Source organism: Notamacropus eugenii, chromosome 6 (genome assembly GCF_028372415.1).
Source record: "Notamacropus eugenii isolate mMacEug1 chromosome 6, mMacEug1.pri_v2, whole genome shotgun sequence".
Taxonomy (NCBI): Eukaryota; Metazoa; Chordata; class Mammalia; order Diprotodontia; family Macropodidae; genus Notamacropus; species Notamacropus eugenii.
This window is the reverse complement of record NC_092877.1, coordinates 162,753,194-162,770,122: the sequence shown is the minus strand read 5'-3', so window position 1 is coordinate 162,770,122 and position 16,929 is coordinate 162,753,194. Positions and strand designations below refer to the sequence as shown.

General features: G+C 36.2%; 1 protein-coding gene and 1 long non-coding RNA gene across 2 annotated transcripts in view; one reads left to right on the top strand and one right to left on the bottom strand.

The window, feature by feature from the left end:
- The window catches only part of FSTL5 (follistatin like 5), a 1,060,999-nt gene that overhangs the window by 41,407 nt on the left and 1,002,663 nt on the right, over positions 1 to 16,929 (top strand). The window lies entirely within an intron of this gene.
- The window catches only part of LOC140512017 (uncharacterized), a 419,018-nt gene that overhangs the window by 7,850 nt on the left and 394,239 nt on the right, over positions 1 to 16,929 (bottom strand). Inside the window, exon 2 of the long non-coding RNA XR_011969752.1 lies at positions 9,460 to 9,513. This is a non-coding gene — a long non-coding RNA (uncharacterized lncRNA). The remainder of the gene's footprint in view (positions 1 to 9,459; positions 9,514 to 16,929) is intronic.

Below are 16,929 nucleotides of genomic sequence, written 5' to 3'. Positions count from 1 at the left end.
CAGTGAGATACTTCACATTGTCTTCTATTCTTTCATTCTTTTGGTTTTGTTTGATAATATCTCAATTTCTCATAAAGTCTTCAGATTCCATTTGCTCCATTCTAATTTTTAAAGAACTATTTTCTTCAGTAAGCTTTTGAACCTCCTTTTCCATTTGTCCAATTGTGTTTTTTAAAGCATTCTTCTCCTCATTGACTTTTTGTATCTCTTTTGCTGTTTGATTTAGTCTAATTTAAAGGGGCTATTTACTTCAGTATTTGTTTGGACCTCCTTTAGCAAGTTAGTTTTTCATGATTTTCTTGCATCTCTCTCATTTCTCTTTCCAACTTTTCCTCTACTTCTCTTAGTTTATTTTCAAAATGCTTTTTGAGTTCGTTCATGGCCTGAGACAAATTCATATTTTTCTTAGAGGTTTTCGATGCAGGAGCTTTGGCCTTGTTGTCTTCTTTGGGTTATATGTTTTGATCTTCCTCGATACCAACTTCACCAAGAAAGTAACAATCTGTAGTCGGTTTCTTTTTTGCCCATTTGCTCATTTTCTCAGCTAATTACTTGACTTTGTAGCATGGTTAAGTAGAAGGCTCCAGATGCAACCTCTGCTTCAGCAGTGGCTGCAGCTGCTTTGGGGCTGGGGCAGAAACGAGGGCTAGGGCTGGACCACACTCTCCTTTCAGTCAGGTGAGGGACTCTTCCCACTGATCTTTGACCAGTTTTAGCATTTGTGGGTTGAGAAGTCTGGAATCCACAGGAGCTGTCATCAATTCATTCCCCAAGGCCAGCTCCCACTCAGTCTGCATGTGTGGCCCATACCAAACTGCTCTGCTCCCAGCCTGGTGCAATAGACTTCCTGTCAACCTTCCAGATTTTCTTGGGCTGGAAATTTGATTCAGTCTGTCATTATTTTTTTTGCTTCTGCTGCTCTAAAATATGTTTAGAATCATTTTGAAAGGGTTTTGAGGGGTTTGGATGGAGAGCTATAGCAGGTCCCTGCTTCAGCTCCATCATCATGGCTCTGCCCAGTTCTGTATTTTAAACTAATATTTTCTTCAATATTTCCTGTACCTGTTTTTCTAAGTTGTTAATTGTCTTTTGATAATTTTCTTGTATTGCTCTTGTATCTTTTCCCAATTTTTCTCTAAGTCTTATTTAACTGTTAAAATATTATTTAAGTTCTTCCAAGAATACTTACTGGTCTTGTATCCAATTCACACTTTCTTGCTATTTACATCTTGTTGTATTCTGAGTTTGTGTCTTGTTTTACCATGTCACCATAGCAACTTTTAGTGATTAGTTGTTTTTTTTTAACTTGTTCATTTTTGTAGTCTTTTACTTGACTTATGACCTGGGCTCTGTTCTTGATGTGGGATTACTTTCCCAAGCATCAGGGCTTTTCATGCTAGTTCTGGGGGTTTGTAAGTTTTTGATACTTCCACAGTTATATGATTTGGGGAGAGATGTGGTCCCTTCTCTCTCTCTGGCTCTTAACCAGGAATGGTCTCATTTATTTGGATTATAATTTATAGTGCTCCTCAGTGCCCTTGCTCCCTTGGGACTGAAAGAGATCTTGTTACTAAAAGCTTCTGATCCTTTGTGACTGCAAGCCTAACCCACCCTATTTCTGTCCTTGAACTATGAGCAAAAGTTGGCATAGACAATAATATTGGACAAACTGCATTCTGTCCTTTGCCTAGAACTAGCCCAGGGGTTCCAAGTAATTTCTTTCTCACCAGTTACTAGATTCTTTTATTGTCTCGGAATTTAAAGTTTCCAAAGCTGCTTCTTCTTTTGCTGTTGCTGCCTCCAAAGTAGCTACTGTTGGTGCCATATAGGCACTGGGCCAGCTCCTTTCCAAGTGTTACAGACCATTTTTTTCTGACCTCTTAAGTTGTGTTGTGCTGGAAAAAATGTCTCACCCTGAACTTTTACTGGCTTTGCAATTTCAAAATTCAATTTGAGGCATTATTTTAAAGATTTTTTTTGAGGGGAATTTTGGGAGAGCTTGGCTGCTTTCTTTACTTCTCAGTCTTGACTCCAGCCACAGAAGTACTAACCCTGGACAGTACTTTCAAATTAACTTTCATACAGCACAACTGTGATCATGCCATTCCTCTATTTCATCAGTCTTCTGTTCTGGCATTAAAGGACCCCATCAATTTAGGGTAGACTGGTTATTGTCCAAAGAGGAGATGATGTATTACTAGATAGCACTCCTCATGACTTGTGAAATTTCCAAGTCAGGTATTTATAATTTGGAAAAGCTTCACTGGTTCCTCATTGCTTAATGAAATAACTATAAACTCTTTCATTTGAAATTCTTTTCTGCTCTAGGGTGTTCTCTTTTAAGACTTTTCTACTAAAGTGCTTCATAGAGATAGGGATATTACCTATTTCATTATGGAATTCCCAAGTGAGTAAATTTCCTCTATCTAGTAGTTAAGGTCACCACATGCTCCTCATCTTCCTCTTCATTCTTCTCCTCCTTCTCTTCCTCTGCCTCTGTCCCTGTGGGAGCATACCTTCACATATTCCAAAGGAATATAGATTTTAATCACTTATGCTTTACAAGGTATCTTTGGGTTTGAGGGATAGATTTTTTCCCTTATTTATGCTATATTTTTTAACTGGGCTGATTAACTCATGAAAGCATACTAATTTTTACTGCAATTCTTACCTAGCCTTTGGGGGCCATCACAAAGTCATCCTTATCTATATCTTGCCACTGGACCCAAATGGTTTGGGAGGAGTAAGTGAGGCTAGTGATTTTGTGCAGTCCTGCCTCAAATCCAATTCACTTGCAAGTCATGGTATCACCTTCCTGATGTCATGGTCCTCTTTGAGAATGAAAGACAAACAACAAAAACCTAGCCTTTAATTACTGAATGAGCGTTGCCTCGGACCAACTGAGATTTGGGAAAGACCTTGGCTTAAAAAAGCCAAAGTCTCTCACTACATCTGCAGTCATCCCCAGTTGTGTGGAGCTATATCTTGCCATAGGACCCAGATAGCTCTGGAAGAGAAAGGGAGGCTAGTGACTTTGCACAACTTTCCCTAAATTAAATACATTTCACTTTTAAGTCACGGCCTTATCCTCCTAATACCATTGGTCCTCTTCCATAGTGAAAGGCTAACAACTCCTTCTCTATCTTTCAGGTTTAGAGAACTACTTTGAGCACTGAGACTTTTAAATGACTTTGTCATGTTTGCCTAGCAACTATGTATCAGACCTTGGCCTCAAGGCCAGGTCTTTATTCACTATTCCATGTTGCCTCCAATATTTACCCATTTATTCCTTGTATGTTCCATATCGCTTTCCAACAAACACACTGGATATTTTCCTTTCTCTACTCATTCCTTTGCTCATGCCTAAAGAAGGTTAGGTCTTCTGTATAAAATATACTATTCCATCATCCATACCTGTTGAAGTCATATTATTCATCAAAAACCAATGGTAACATGATCTCTTATTTTTCCAAATTAATCTCTTCTTTCACTTCTTTGCCCCCATTTTATCTTTCCACTGGCACTCATCACACTCTGTCTTCTATTACATTTTTTGGCTTCTTTGTTTTATCTTTTTAATTAGGTAGAAAATTCCTTGGAGGGCAGGGTTTTATGTCTTATACATCTTCATTTTCTCTGTAGCACTTAGGACAGTAGTTTAAATTAATTCTATTGGATGAGTGATGATTAAAAAGTCCATGCTATTGGGAGAACTGTCAACACAGATGCCAGACATAGATACTGGAAAACTAACAGTGTGAAAATACATTAAATAAAAACATGGTTTAGCTGTAGAAATGTAGTAAAAATTGAAGAAACATTGTGAACTGTTTATGAGTTATAACTACTTACCATACAGTGCAATCATAATTTTGCAAACTAGAAAGACTGAGTCACAGAAGGAAATTGATTCCATCTAGTTCCTAGGAAATGTCCTGAGATACAGAGAGGTAAATTCCTTTTTTTTTTTAATTAATTAATTTAACTTATAGCATTCATTTTCACAACATTTTGGGTTCCACATTTTCTCCCCTTTTTTCCCCTCCCCCCCAAAACACCAAGCATTTTAATTGCCCCTATCACCAATCTGCTTTCTCTTCTATCATCCACTCTGCGCTTGTCTCCATCTTCTCTTTTGTCCTGTAGGGACAAATAACTTTCTAAACCCCTTTACCTGTATTTCTTATTTCCTAGTGACAAGAACAGTACTCCACAGTTGTTCCTAAAACTTTGAGTTCCAACTTCTTATCCTCCCTCCCTCTCCACCCCTTCCCTTTGGAAGGCAAGCAATTCAATATAGGCCAAATCTGTGTAGTTTTGCAAATGACTTCCATAATAGTCGTGTTGTATAAGACTAACTATATTTCCCTCCATCCTATCCTGTCTCCCATTACTTCTATTCTCTCTTTGATCCTGTCCCTCCCCATGAGTGTCGACCTCACATTGCTCCCTCCTCCTCATGCCCTCCCTTCCATCATCCCCCCCACCTGCTTATCCCCTTTTCCCCCACTTTTCTGTATTGTAAGATAGGTCTTCATACCAAAATAAGTGTGCATTTTATTCCTTCCTTTAGTGGAATGTGATAAGAGTAAACTTCATGTTTTTCTCTCACTTCCCCTCTTTTTCCCTCCACTTAATAAAGACTTATTAAGTCTTTTGCTTGCCTCTTTTATGAGAGATAATTTGCCCCATTCCATTTCTCCCTTTCTCCTCCCCATATATTTCTCTCTCACCACTTAATTTCATACTTTTTAAGATATGATCCCATCCTCTTCAATTCACTCTGTGCACTCTGTCTCTATGTGTGTGTACGTGTGTGTGTGCATGTGTATGTGTGTAATCCCACCCAGTACCCAGATACTGAATAGTTTCAAGAGTTACAAATATTGTCTTTCCATGTAGGAATGTAAACAGTTCAACTTTTATAAGTCCCTTATGACTTCTCTTTGCTGTTTACCTTTTCATGCTTCTCTTCATTCTTGTGTTTGAAAGTCAAATTTTCTTTTCAGCCCTGGTCTTTTCATCAAGAATGCTTGAAAGTCCTCGATTTCATTGAAAGACCAATTTTTCCCCTGAAATATTATACTCAGTTTTGCTGGGTAGGTGATTCTTGGTTTTAGTCCTAATTCCTTTGACTTCTGGAATATTATATTCCACGCCCTTCAATCCTTTAATGTAGAAGCTGCTGGATCTTATGTTATCCTGATTGTATTTCCACAATACTTGAATTGTTTCTTTCTAGCTGCTTGCAATATTTTCTCCTTGACCTGGGAACTCTGGAATTTGGCCACAATGTTCCTGGGAGTTTCTCTTTTTGGATATCTTTCAGGCGGTGTTCTGTGGATTCCTCGTATACTTATTTTGCCCTCTGGTTCTAGAATCTCAGGGCAGTTTTCCTTGATAATTTCCTGAAAGATGATGTCTAGGCTCTTTTTTTGATCATGGCTTTCAGGTAGGCCAATAATTTTTAAATTGTCTCTCCTGGATCTATTTTCCAGGTCAGTTGTTTTTCCAATGAGATATTTCACATTATCTTCCATTTTTTCATTCTTTTGGTTTTGTTTTGTGATTTCTTGGTTTCTCATAAAGTCATTAGCCTCCATCTGTTCCATTCTAATTTTGAAAGAACTATTTTCTTCAGTGAACTTTTGAACCTCCTTTTCCATTTGGCTAATTCTTCTTTTGAAAGCATTCTTCTCCTCGTTGGCTTTTTGAACCTCTTTTGCCAATTGAGTTAGCCTATTTTTCAAGGTGTTATTTTCTTCAGCATTTTTTGGGGTCTCCTTTAGCAGGGGGTTTAATTGTTTTTCATGCTTTGCTTGCATGTCTCTCATTTGTCTTCCCAGTTTTTCCTCCACCTCTCTAACTTGATTTTTAAAATCCTTTTTGAGCTCTTCCATGGCCTGAGGCCATTGAGTGGGCTGTGATACAGAAGCCTTGACTTCTGTGTCTTTCCCTGATGGTAAGCATTGTTCTTCCTCATCAGAAAGGAAGGAAGGAAATACCTGGTCACCAAGAAAGTAACCTTCTATAGTCTTATTTTTTTTTTCTTTTCTGGGCATTTTCCCAGCCAGTGACTTGACTTCTGATTATTCTCTTCACACTCACTTTGCCTCCAGATCCTCCCAGCCAGTGCTTGGGGTTTGAGATTCAAATGCTGCTTCCTAGCCTCCAGGCTTTGGGGGGGGGGCAAGGCTGCTATTCAATGTGAGATTAGTTTCAGGTGCTCAGGTTGGGGCAGGACCACCTCACGGGGCTCAGTTCCCTCAGGGGGTTTATGCAGAGACCTTCAACAATGGATCCTGGCTCCTGCCTGTTTGGGGAGCCCTGATCTGCTGCTGCCTTGCTGCTGCCTCCCGAGGGGGTCTGAGTTATGGGGGCACCCCACTCCCCTCTTGACCTGCCAAAGAGCCCCTCTCACTGACCCCCGTCACCTGTGGGTGGGGGGACCCGCGTGGCCGCTGGAGATTCAGTCCCTGAAGCCTGCTGGGATCTGTTCCTCTTGGTGCCATGCAGCCAAGGCAGGGCTGGGCTTGGCTCTGGGTCTGGGGCATGACGAACTTCAACTCATATCTTCAAAAACTCACCCTCTGTCCACTATATCAAGCTATCTTGCATGTATATGTATATTATATATGTGCACATATCTATCTACATTATATATATACTCAAATTAATGGATTGTCTTGTCACTTAAGCCGCATGTCATAATCCATCTAATATAGATTTGTTTTTCTTGTGCACTGGTTAAACTGATTTGAATGATTATGAAATTCATTATGGAGAGTTTATTGTGTTCTGAATTTCAAAGTAATTAGTGTCATGTCATTGAACTGCATCTATTATGTGTCTCTAGTAATATCTACTGTATCTCTCTGCTGTTTCTATTTTCCTACCTATCTCCGTATCAATCTATATTTGAATCTTGGAGAGTTTTTACAAAGGGAAAGTAATTTGGATCCAGAATCAAGGAGATTGGAATGGATCAAACATTTCAGTGCTTACTTTTAAATATATTTTTATTGATGGCTTTTGTTTTTACATTACCTAAACTTTTCTCAGTATTCCTATTACCATTCTCTCCCATAAAGGCATCCCATATGAAAAAGAATATTTTTAAAGAAAAAAAGGTTGGTATCTAGTTGGCACAGTGGATAGAGCACGGGCTCTGGAATCAGAGGGACCTTAGTTCAAATCTGACACTTACTACCTGTGTGACCCTGGGACAAATTGCTTAACCCAAATTGCCTCCAAAGGAAAAAAATAAAGAGAAAGAGGAGAAAAAAAATCACAAATTACATCAAAAAGTACATGCAATATTCTAGATCCATTGACCTCTGCAAAGTAGTGTGGGCATGTGTCTTCTCATACCTCTTACTTGGTGCCATGCTTAGTATTTGTAACTCAGCTACATTCATTTTCAATTGTTTTATGGCTGCTATTCTTTCCACTTATGACATACAGTTCTTTTAATTGTCTTAAATTCTTTTCTATTGCAAGGCCTGTCTCCCTGACATCAATATTCTCCCTTGATGATACACAGTTGCAAATCATGTAACACTATTATCTTAGAAGAATCATAATGGCAAATATTTTAAAGACAGATCAGAGGAATAGTGGACAAAAGCCAGCTGAATATACAACTACAAATGGCTTTTACTTGACAAGAGCATAATACAAACCATTAGATATTTATAACTATTAAAGGAGGTGGACTTGTAATAGTGATAGTGGGTGACAGTCTACAGATATTAAAAGAATCAGAGGAAAGAATGTATGGAGGAATTCTGACCATCCCTTCTGGAAGGGATATATACTTTGAGAGATTATGGGCTAATCAAAGCAATAAATTGCCACACCTTTAAAAATGCAAATAAAATCTGAATTTACTTCTAAGGAGGCAGTGATTTTTCAAGATCATGCTATCAAATGACATAGCACTTTTCTGCCTTTCTGACATTAAATTGGTAAGTGACAACACAAGGACAATGTCTACAGAGGTAGAAAAGAATACAGCTACCAGAAGATGAGAGATTGATTGTAAAAGGGTCATTGGAAGAATTCAAAGACAAAATATTCCAACTTTGCAATTTTTTAACCATTACTTTCTGCCATTTGAAATCAATTTCAGTATGATCTATGTAATGCATGTGCTTTTGGGTCCTATCACTGAATTTATAATTTTTTTCTTCTAAGTCTTTAACAAATTTAGGTTAAAGTGAAATTTTTTTTTTAAAAAAAGATCTTTAAGTCTACACATTTACCCATGAAGTATTACCAGACAAAATGAGAGGTTCAAGAGTTTGGGCAGCTGGTTATGGCTCCTCCTCTGCCATTCCACAATGCTTGTTTAATGTATAGGACCATTTTTCTAAAATCTGGAATATGTCAAGATTATGTCTAACTTAGTGTTTTTTGAGAAACCTTTATTGGTATTATGTAATATGCTATGGAAAGGGTCTCTATACCTATTCAGGGTAGGGCAAACCCAGGGTGAAGGGAAAGACATAGGACAGAATAAGTCTTGGATGAGTTTCAAAGAACAAAGCAGTTTGTGCCTCTTGCATTTCATTCCGGCTCTCTTACTAATTAGAAACACAAATGGGGAACCTACAGACACTTTAAAAGAATTTATTTTAGTATTAAACCGGAAAGATACATGGCACAGTGGAAAGAGGATATATTTTAGAGCTAAACGACTTGATTTCAAACTTTACCTGTGACACTACCTATATGAAATTAGGCAAATCACTGGACCTGATTTGCCTCGGTTTCCTCATAGGAAAATAATGAGGTTGAACAAAATGGCCTTTGAGCTGCCTTTCATCTCTAAGTTTATGATACTATGCAGAGTACTGAAACAATAACAAAAACTGTCACCTCATAAATAAGATTTCTTGTCATGTTAGTCCAAAAGAATTTTTTCACAAAGAATATCTTTAAAGTAGAAAAAATCCAATATTTGATTATTTGTATAATACGATATATGTCACCTAGGGCCTACCTGGAAACAACAGCACTCACACACACACATACATGCATACATACATACGCACACAAATACATATATATATATTTACTTATTTCATATTTTTCTCTGTTTCTACCCCTCATCTCTGTTTCACTATCTCTCATCTTAGGAGAAAGAAATGAAGGAGGAGAAGAAAAGAGGCCTCAGAGAGAGGAGAAAGCATAGCTAGTAAGTGACACATGGGGAGTGAATGAATCAAAGACCTCATAGAACAGTGAGTGAACTAAGGAAGAGAAATATTAGGAGAGGAAGAGGAATAAGAATGAATCAGTGGATCAGTCATGAATAGTATAAAGTCAAATCCACAGACACACACACACACACACACACACATATGGGGGCAGCTAGGTAGCACAGTGGATAGAGCTTTGGGCTTGGAATTAGGAAAACTTATCCTCATGAGTTCAAATCTAGCCTTAGTCACTTACTAGTTCCATGATCCTGGTCAAATCACTTGATCCCATTTGCCTCATTTTCCACATCTATAAAATAAGAAGAGGAGAGAAATGTCAAACCACTCCATTATCTTAGCAAAGAAAACTTCCAATCTGGTCATGAAGAGCTACATATGACTAAACAACAACATTCACACACACATACATATACATAAATATATATATATATATATATATACACATATACATGTCACATGACCCTAGCAAATTAAAACATTAAGGTATTAATAATTGCCATATATTGGTATATGTATACATATGCACATATATATGACCTGTTCATCCTAAGATTAATAATATGCTTTCTGGTATTTCTTCTCTTCAGCCATACTGATAGAAATCTGATTTATTTTGGAGGACCTGATGATCATGAAATCTGTTCTAATTTCAAGGTGTATATCTTTATGTCATTGGGAAATTTGGCTCACATGTTATAGTGAAAAAGTTTCCTAGATTTGGAGGCAGAAAACCTGGCTTGCATTTTTGGCTCTGCCACTCACTAACCATGTGACCTTGATCAAGTCATTTAACTTTTATTTCATATTTTAAAAATGTATTATTTTATATATATGTATATATATATATATATATGTACATATATATATATATATATTATTATTTGCTGTAAAATGAGGGACTTAGTTTGGATAATCCCAAGGTTGCTTCTAGCTATGAGATCCTCTGATCTTATTTTTTCAGTCACATTTGCTAAGTTGCTATTGTAAGATTTTAGGTCAATAAACTACAATAAAAAAAAGACCACTGAAAATGACTTTCTTCAGTTGGTACATTGTAGCGGCAACATGATATTCACAGCATCTATGGCAACTATGAATATACAGTGCAATTCTGAATCATGAAATACAACAGACTCTCCACATGGAAGACAGAACCAAAATATTTATTCAAGCACCAGAAAGCTGAATCCATCACAGTAACAGAGGAATCCATCATAGTAACCAAGAAGTCTATACACATTATCAAGACTTTACACAAACAGCCTCCCCTAAACAAAATCACAAACAAGCTTTCTCACTCATTCTAGTCAGCTCCTTACTAGGCTGCATTCTTCCTAACTCTGACTAGTCTTTGAACAATTTCCTCTCAGCTTTACTCAAGCTCCACCCCTTTCTGTTCCACCCCTTCCTTCCCCACCCCTTCCTGTTCCATGAGCCTTAGAGTCATATGACTCAGGCTTCCATTTGACTTAAGTAGATCACATAGGCCTATTACTGAATGGGAAAGATCTTTGCATTAAGAAGCAAAATTACATTAACAATAAGCAAACATGCATTATCAGTATAAACACTGATACCAATTTTGCTTTGTTTTCTCCTTGATGAGCCAACCTATGGATCTGAAAGCTATGTCTTTTCTTCTGCAATTCTGAAATGGCTTTCAGCTGACTTCCTGGTGGTGCCAGCTCAAAACCTATCCCTTCAGATTTTATGTAGATGACACGTTATATTTACTTGGTGTAACACACAATTAGGACATTTTCCATAGGTGAAAGGGTCTAAAATTTCACTCTGCATTTTTCCAAGCTCACCTATGAGGGTCCCAAGTATGAGTTTTCAAGACTCTTTCTAATTTAAAGAGTAAATATACTTAGTCCTAAATTGCAGCTTGCTCAGGAATATTCTTATAATTTCAAATGAGAATTTCAAATGGTACAGGAAATAACAGATGCACAATAACATAAATTCTTTGCAAAATTTTTTCTGCAAGGAGTATAAAACAATGGTTATTTACTCGTTTTTGGCAATTTCAATTACAGGTTTGCTTTTCTGTACCATGTATATATCTCTGGGATGGGAAACAAAGCAATCTAAAAATAATGCATGATCTAAGATAATGTCTTTCCAATTTATTATTCTCTGTAACGTGAATGAGTAATTTGGTTTAAAGGTATCATCTCATCATGAAAATATCACTGGGTTTAGGTGAGACATATTTAAAGAGAAGCAAAGGGTACATTTTGCTGTAAAAATTAATTTGCATTGCTATATATAATGGTGGGCTCAAAGTCATAACCAATGAAGCATATTTTACATTTACAATGATAACTATATTGTAAAGCCATTAATAATTTAAAAAAAAATACTATGATAGAATTTGGAACCTGTGCCTATGAAAGGTAGGCAATTAATAATAGTTTTTTAGTGTTTGTTTCAGAACAGCCATTGATTGAAATAAGTTGTGTCAGATAGTGAAGGGCTAGGGATAGATTTTGGTCCCTTTTCTGTGCCACCAAATATACCCAAATATCCCTCCCTTCAAATAAATTGTTCTTGTAAATGAAATGTTATTTGTATTAGTTTATTACTGTGGTAGATTGTGAACAATTCATTTAGTTTTACAGGGTAGTCATATTTTCTAGTGAAATGCGTGATGGTTCCTCTCTGGAGTACAATATTACTTATATGGAATGTTGATAGTATGCCATTGTTAACTCTGTGATTTCCTAAAATCTCAGAGCTAAAAGGAACCTGAAAGCTCATTAAACAAAAATAATCAAAATATACCAATGAAGTGAGCAGCTAAAGCATAATTACTTTCATTTTACAGATTAAGAAACTAAGGCTCACTAATGCAAAGGTGCACAGCTGATGTTTGACGCAAATTTGAATTCAAGTCCCTCCTTGTTTCAGGTCTAGTCCTTTTTTCCCCTATCTCTCTCTGATTCCTCTTCTCTAAAACTCTCTAATAGGGTATTTAGATTCAGAAAGTTAGCTAGTCCTAATTCATTAAATGACAGAGTTGATTCACCTCAATTTAATACATTATATTGAGTGTCTTATTGCCATCCAATGCATTAAGTGCTAGAGATATAAAACCAAAAAATATAAGTAGTCTCTACCCTGAAGGAGATAATATTCTATTGGGATCCAAAGAGTGAGGAAACAGAGCTACTGAGAAGTCTAGAGTCTTAGGATCTCATAGCTAGTAATCTTCATAATTAGTACTTGAACTCACGTCTTTGATTTCAAATCACTTTGCATGATGCTTGCCTACTTGCTAGGATGATGAATCCTGTGCTTAACACACCTGATACAGACATATGAAGTCTCTGCTGGGAATCACTTAGTTATGGGAGACACTTCTTTTTGGTGCTCCAATTTTTGAACATTATAATTGTTGGAAAGTGTTTTCTTATATTGAGCTAAAATCTATCTTTCTGTGATTTTGTGGACCCTTTTGTCACTTTATTGCCATTTGGGCCCTAAAAATGATTCTAACTCATCTTCCATATGATATCCCTTCAGATTCTTACAGACAAAGAATTACTGTTCCCCTTTATTTTTTCTGTTAATAACATTAACAGTTTCTTCTACCAAATTTTAGGTCCCATCAGCATTCTTGTATCCATTCTCTGGATATGTTTTAGTTTGTTCTTCCCAAAATGTGTTGAGCAGAATGGTTAGCAATTAAATAAATCTAAAAGATACGTTTTGGCATAGTGACCTGAAAGAGTTGACCTTGGAGGAAAGAACAGACTTGAGGTTCTGCATCTAGCAGATTGTGTCTGTGTGTCTTCTTCCCACGTTACTCTCTAAGACTTTGAGGTTGCAGAACATTTTGGATTGGGAGAGGGAAATTGATAAAATCACAGGTTTGAAGGAAAAAATTAAATTAAATAGAAAAAAATAATCATTTATGGGAAAGAGATTAGAGACTGACTGCTAGTGGCGATAAATAAGAAAAAAAAACGTCCAATTTAATCTGTTTTAAATAAATAAGTTGAAAAATATTTCCAGTCTGAAAGTTTCACATTTTCTTCCAAATTGAAGGAACACCAGAAATGACATAGCCCAAAGTTTTCATTTTGTACATAAAGAAATAAGACTTTCCCAGGGCTACATGATTGGCAATGCTGAGAGGGGCAATCTTTCGACACAGCTATCTATATAAACACACAAATATAATTTGAAGATATAAGAACATGTAATAAAAATAGCCAAAAATTCAGAAGTATGACCTACACACAGAGCAAGAATTCATAATGACAGTGGAAACCAGTGGAAAGAGACTTGGTTCTGCAGTCAGAAGACCTGGGTTCAAGTCCTGCTTTTGGCATTTACTACTTTTGTGACCTTAGGCAAGTGATTTAATTCATCTGGACTTTAACTGATGGGTCATACTTGGTGAATTCTCAGATTCATTTAAAATGTGGGTTTCAGATTCTAAGTTCATAGTCTTAAATGTAGAAGAAACAACCTGAGTCTTCTAGTCAATCTCTTTATTATATAGGTTATTTAAAAGGTCCAGAGAAGGCAAGCCACTTACCCCAGGCCAGGATTTTAATTTTAACTTCAGTCTGGGTTCTTTGATTGTAAACTCAGGGTTCTTTTCACTGGACTTCTTTGAAATATTTGATTCTATTTATCTACAGTTTCTAATAAACGGATTCTTTGAAACAACCTATATTAGCACAAAAATGGTAAGTAAAAATGACAAAAGAGTTATTTGTACTCCTTTGTTATATTGCAAACTATTGGGAGTTTGATGAAATCTGTTCTTTGTGTTAATAAAGTTCTGTTTATCTAGAAGAGAGTTGTTTTAGGGACATGTACTTGTCTAATTAGTAGCATAGAAGATGCTCCCGCTGTCCTGGATTGAATGGGCATGTTACAAATAGTTTTAATTACTAAATTCAAAATAACTTTGATTATGCTTTTAATGAAGTTGCAAATTTTGTTTCAATGAACTGTCTCTTATAAGAAGTTTAAGAACTCATGACTTTTATACAATACATTCATCTCAAGAATTGTTTTCTTTGTTAAACAAGAAAGAATTAATGCAATGTTATGTAAAATGAAACAAAAACCCAAATGAAAGTATATTTTGAGCCCTTTATAGTCTCTGTCCAAAAATTATGTCCAGCCAATGGCTTGGAAGTTTTTGTTTTTGTTTTTGTTTGTTTTTTTTTAACTCGTGATAAAGTGCCTTGACACAGCTGAGTTCAGGTCCTCTAGAGTGTGTTGCTTGATGATGGCAAGGTGATTTCAGAGGAGGAAAGATGCTCAATAACGATGTGGACTTAATCCTTTCATGGTCTTTCAGGGCTCTGCTGCTTTATGTTTTCATTCTTTCTGTGACATCATCTTACATGCTATTTATAGGTCCAGTATTTTGCCTGGAATATTTTAAAGCTCGTAGTAAGAAAATCTTAACATTGCTTCAATTTATTTACTACCATCCTTCCTTTTTCTTTTTTTGCTCCTCCTCCCATTTTTAACGTTTCTATGAAATATCATACCTTAAACTTTTGCATTTCATATAAAAATTAAAAGTTTATATTGATGACTTAAAAATAATAGGATGATAGCATGGTACAATGGAAAGAAAATTAGGAGCTATCTCATCAAAAATGAGGACACTTTATTTCAAACTCTCCTGTGTTAGGGTGGGGTCAGGACTCATGACTTCATTGACCTATGGAGTTTTCCAGCAGGAACTTTACTTGCAGTTTAGGGTCCCAACTTGTTTTTGTTCTTGTTAATGGTTAATATTATTGATATTATTTTGCCATGAAGTTTTTTGTCAGTCTGGTAAAGTCTATGAACTTCTTGGAACAATGTTTTATATGTATGAATAAAATATATATCATGACAGGGGAAGCCAATTGTGTTCACATGGCTATCAAACATTTTTTAAATCGAATTCATCAATCCCAGATTAATAATGCCTGTCTTAGAGAACAACTTAGAAAACTGAGAGGGTAAGCAACTCCCTTAAAGTTGCATAATCAGTGTGTAGCAGAGGCAGGCAGGACTTGGACACAGGTCTGCTTGTCTCTAAGGTCAGTTCTCTAATCATGACACCATATTAATTCTCTTATTTTAGGCAGATAAAGTGAGGTAATCTGGTGTAGTGTGTAGTGAATTATCTGAATTATTTTTGTCAGGCAGAAGTTGGTCCAAGTATCTCTGACTCTGGATAAGTCCCTTAATCTCTGTGTGCCCCTAGCCACTCCCTTGGACTTAGCAATTGAAGTATAAATAAAATTGGCTCTGGTTTGAACTCCACACTGGGACATCACTACATTGATGAAATCTCATATCATTTGTGTATCTGAGTAAAGCAGGTAGATCTGACATTTTTTTTCCTGTCTTCTTTGGTTTATTGTACTTCTAACAGAGATATGTATGGTTTACTTTCACTTGATACCACTGGGATTCCTTTGGTGATAATTCTATAGTGCTTTATACTAAAAAGAAATGTAGACTAGCCTGTTGGGCAGACTGAAGACCAGTGATGTCTTTGATATCGCGGTACATTTTGCGTTGCTGATTGCAGCTTTCTAATCAAGACTGTACTGTGATCTTAAGTGGGCCATTGATGTTGTGAATTCTCATTTGCTATTTTTGTATGAGCTGAAAAACTGAAATAGAATTCTCAGGTACTTTTTCCCTGCAGTTTTTATTCTTTTAATTTATCCTTATAAGTTCAAATATGAGAGAATAGTTGTTGCATTACTATTGGTATTTGATAAGAATCTGATTTTTTCTGAGTTTGTTTTTTTATGTGACAGCTGCAGTGGAAGATATTTAATAAAGGAGAATAGAGTGAACAAAGATATAATGAGTGATGAAACTGCCAAAATCTTCCCAGATTGATGTGATCCCACTTTAATCACTCCCTTAGTTTCATTCCCTCCAAACCTGTGTATTGAATTTGTATTTGATTCCACAGTTGTTGATGTGTTGGCCTGTAATTGTCTTCAAATTATTTTATGTGTGTGGTTTAGTTTCCCATTTGAATTGTGAGTTTTTTGAGGATGGACCATGGTACCATCTGCTCCTTTAGTACAATGGTCTTGAATTCAAATAGGGTGTTTGTTTTAAGTTGATAGAAGTCATCTATTACTCTCTAAATCATTGTTTCTCTTCACAAAGGCTTAGCAAACAATTACATGTTCATCTGAGCACAGGGGCAAAGGACTGCAAAATAAACCGTGGAGTCTGGAAGTTACCCAGTGCAGTCCTAGTACCATTTGCCATTCTGGATTGGCTCTGAGAGTTTTACTTTAGCTTCTGGTACAATGTTCTTTGCATAGTGGGTAGACTGAAACTGTTTGGTCATTGGTTGATGAAGGTTTGCAAAAGCGATGTATAAATCATCATGAATTTGAAGAGTTGTACGTATTTCTGACCTAGAAAATATTGAATATTCAATATAAAAATTAGACATTAGAAATAAAGAAGTATATGTTAGATTTTTAAATTTAGCACATCTTCTAATTATGTGGCATGAGTAATGAGTCCTATAACACTACAATCTCCAAAGAATTGTGCTGAAGATTAATCCAAATAGATAGGCAACAGAGAATTGCATGGTGGGTATGAGCAAGTGATAACACTTTAAAATAAGGAATTATAAATGAGATGTAGTATAAATGATATCATCAAAGACATACATTATCAAACAAAGAAGACAGAT